Here is a 4,547-nt window from a genome sequence, read left to right on the forward strand (position 1 = left end):
TGAACATGAAGGGATGCTCAGCCTCTTTAATAGTGAGGGAAACAAAAATCAAGGTCATACTTGATAGTGACCTTAGCTCACTAAATTAGCTAAATTATTTATATCATCATAAAACATTACAGAGGATCAGTGGGAACCCATGCACAACAGGCTGTAAGAATAACTACACATAGCAATTTTGTAAATGATGTTATTTTGTGAAATTGAATAGCTATGTGGACAACTCCCTGCAACAGTTGTGTAGCAGTTCACTCCACACATCTACCCCAGAGAAACTGTTACAGACAAGAAGACATGGAGAGGAACATACAAAACACATACAACCAAGGATCACAGAAAGAGAGGAAGAGAGGGGAAGAGAGAGAAAGGAGTGACTAGCCCAAATACCTGTAGATCAATGGACTGGAAATAGAGATTCTGGAAATGGAGCCCAAAAATACAGCAAAGGTGCACTTCAATAGTAATAAATTCATTAGAGAGAGTCTTTCAACAAGTGTCACCAGAACTATATATTGATAGGGAAAAATTTGCAGGAGAATGAGCGAAAGGAGGATGAGGCACCAAGACACAGATAAAACTTTCAGGAGGATAGAGCTTTATTTCATATGGGACACGTTCCCTTCGGGAAAGGGAAAATGTCAGCCCACAGATTGTGAGCTGGGGCTTATATGGGGGGCTTCAGGGTGCAGAAGGTGGGAAGTCTTGGGGGGAAAAATCAAGTTGGGGGGAAGCAGGAAAAGCAGGGCTTGTAAACCTGGCTCCATTCCATCTGCCAGCTAGGATCTGGGTCAGGAAGTGTTTACTTTTCTGTCCTAAAATAAGGGAAAAGCTGCTGTACTAAACAGCTCCTAAAATCTCTGGTTAACAGGCAGGATCTGCTTATCTTGTCTTCGGAGATCAGAGGAAAGGCAGGCTGCCTCTTAGAAGAATCTGTTTCCCTTGACTTCAAAGGCCAAGGTGCTTATCAGCTCAGTTCCCTTTTTCAGGCTTGAAAAATCCGAAGTCCATAGGACCCTATTGGGGAAGGAGGAAGCTGCTGTTGTTTGAAACCCTAATATATATAATGTGTGTGTGCGTGTATGTGTTTGTGTGTGTGAACCTAAACCTCACACCTCAGACAAAAATTGAACTGGATCATAAACTTAAATATACAATTTAAAACTATAAAACTTTAAAATCTTTAGGCTCTATTGGCTGGGTAAAGAGATTTTAGACTTGACATCAAAAGGATGGTTAATATATGGAAAAATTTGGCCTCATCAAAATTAAAATTTTTTCTCTAAAAAGGAAAACTATAGACTAAGGGGAAATACAAATTATATTGTGTGTGAAAATAAAAAAAATAAAGAACTCTCAAATTCAATTGTAAGAAAGTCTAATTTTTTGTTTTGTTTTGAGGACAGGGTCTCCCTGTAGCACCAGCTGGCCTGGAACTTGCTACATAGACCAGGCTGACCTCCATCTCACAAAGAGTCACCTGCCTCTGCCTCCTGAGTGCTGAGATTAAAGGAATTTATCACCATGACTGGTTGTGCTGGATAGCTTTAGTGTCAACTTGACACACCTGGGTTGAGGGAGCCTTAGTTGGGGAATTGCCTCCATTGAACTGGCCTGTGGCCAGGTCTATGGGGTATTTTCTTGATTGTTGTGTGATGTGCTAGAGCCCAGGCCACTGTGGGTAATGTCACCCCTGGGCAGGTGGGCCTGTGTTGCATAAGAAAGCAGGCTGAGCAGGGGCCAGGGGAGCAAGCCAGTAAAGCAGCATTCCTCCATGGCCTGTGCTCTAGCTCCTGCCTCCAGGTTCCTGCCCTGAGTTCCTACCTTCGGCTCCCTGATGAACTGTGACCCGGGTTTGTAAGCTAAATAAAACTTTTCCTCCCCAAGTTGGTATTGGTCAAAGTGTTTTGTCACAGCAATGAAGAAACAAACTAGGACAGTGGCCTAACTTGTTTTTAAGATTAAAAGCATTTGGGGGGGTGGTTCACTCTAGTGCACTCAGGCCTACTGCTCATGCAAGGCCCTGGATTCTATCATGGGGATGGGAACAACCTTGTAGAAGAAGGTTTGAACAGGTGCTTTGTCAAAGAAGGGTATAGCTGAGTGACATGTAACTATATACTGAATACTCTTAGCTGTGGGGGAAATGCAAATTAAGTTTTTAAAAATTAATATTTAGAGATCTGGCTTTGGTAAGCTAAGGCTGAGATCCTAGCAGACAGCCTGAGAGGGTGGGTTCATGTAGCCACTAATGCTTTGTCTGGTGTTAATTTTGAGCTTTATTACTTTGTGGTCTGATAGAATGCATGGAATTATTTCAATATTTTTTGTATTTGTTGAGGTTTGTTTTGTGGCCCAGGATGTGGTCAATTTTTGGAAAAGTTCCATAAAGTGCTGAGTAGAAAGTGTATTCTTTGGTGTTTGGGTAGAATAATGGAAAGATGTCTGTTAGGAAAGAGCCCAAATAAATGACCTAACCCTGCAACTCAAGGCACTGGAAAGGCAAGAACAAATGAAACCTAAACCCAGCAGAAGAGAAGAAATAACAAAAATCAGAGCAGAAATTAGTGAAATAGAAACAAAGAAAAAAAAATACAAAGACTCAATGAATCTAAGAGCTGGTTCTCTGAAAAGCTAAACAAGATAGACAGACCCTTAGCCCAGTTAACCAAAAGAGAGCAAATCCAAATTAACAAAATCAGAGATGAAAGGGGAAACATCACAACAGATACCCAAAAGATCCAGACCATTATAAGCGAATGTTTTTAAAAACCTATACGCTACTAAATCTGAAAGTCTAAAAGAAATTGATGGATATCTGAAATCATGGGAACCTCCAAAGTTAAACCAAGAAGAGATCAACAGTTTAAACAGACCCATAACATATAAGGAAATTGAAACAGTAATGCAAAGCCTCCCAAATAAAAAAAAACCCAGGCACAGATGTATTTACAGCAGAATTCTACCAGACATTTAAAGAAGACTTCCAACCAATACTACTTAAATTATTCAAAATGATAGAAACACAGGGAGAACTCCCAAATTCCTTCTATGAAGCCAGCACCACTCTAATACCCAAACTGGGTAAAGACACAATGAAAATAGATGCAAAAATTCTCAACAAAATGCTTGCAAAATGCAAACAGACACAAATCAAAAAGATCGTTCACCATGATCAAGTAGACTTTATCCCAGAGATGCAGGGATGGTTCAATATATACAAGTCAAAAAATGTCATTAATCATATAAATGGACTCAAAGACAAAAACCATATTGTCATCTCAATAGATGCAGAAAAGGCTTTTGACAAAATTTAGCATGCATTTATGTTCAAAGTCCTAGAGGGAATCGGACTAGAGGGAACATACCTCAACATAATTAAGGCTATATACAACAAACCCACAGCCAATATCATTCTAAATGGAGAAAAACTGGAACCATTCCCATTAAAATCCCGAACTAGACAAGGATGTCCACTATCTCCACTCCTTTTCAACATAGTGCTTGAAATTCTTGCTAGAGCAACAAGACAGGAGAAGGAAATTAAAGGAGTACTAATTAGAAAAGGTCAAACTATCCCTTTTTGCAGATGATATGATACTATACCTAAGAGATCCCAGAAGTTCCACCAGAAAACTCCTAGAACTCAACACTTTCAGTACAGTGGCATGTTATAAAATCAATCTACAAAAATCAGTAGCCTTTCTATATATCAATAATAAGCAATTGGAGAAAGAATACAGGGAAATGCTCCCATTCGCAATTGCTGCAAAAAAATTAAAATATCTTGGAATAAATCCAACCAAAGACACCATTTCTACAATGAAAATTTTAAATCGTTAAAGAAAGCGATTGAGGAAGACACCAGGAGATGGAAGGACCTCCCATGTTCATGGATTAGAAGACTTAATATTGTTAAAATGACCATCCTACCAAAAGCAATATATAGATTCAATGCAATCCCAATGAAAATCCCCATGACACACGTCACTGTATTAGAAAAATCCATCCTTAAATTCATATGGAGGCACAAAAGACCCCGGATAGCCAAAGCAACCCTGAGCACAAAGAACAATGCTTGGGGGGGGATTACTATACCAGATCTCAAAGTATACTACAGAGCCATAGTCATAAAAACAGCATGGTACTGGTGCAAAAACAGACACATAGATCAATGGAACATCATTGAAGATCTAAACCTGAGTACATGCAATTTCAGCCACCCAACATTTGACAATGCTGCCAAGAACACACAGTGGAGGAAAGACAGCATCTTCAACAAATGGTGCTGGCAAAACTCCATCTCTACATGTAGAAGAGTGAAACTAGATCCTTATCTTTTGCCTTGCACAAAAGTCAACTCCAAATGGATCAAAGACCTCAGTGTGAAACCGGAAACCCTAAAACTATTAGAAGAAAATATTGGCAGTAACTTACAGGATATAGGTGTAGGAAAGGATTTTCTAAATCAGGCAAAAGTTGCTCAGGAATTAAGGTTGACAATAAGTGGGACCTCATTAAACTAAAAAGCTTCTGTACAGCAAAAGAAA

Source organism: Nannospalax galili, unplaced genomic scaffold (assembly GCF_000622305.1).
Source record: "Nannospalax galili isolate Female #2095 unplaced genomic scaffold, S.galili_v1.0 scaffold451, whole genome shotgun sequence".
NCBI classification, from domain to species: Eukaryota; Metazoa; Chordata; class Mammalia; order Rodentia; family Spalacidae; genus Nannospalax; species Nannospalax galili.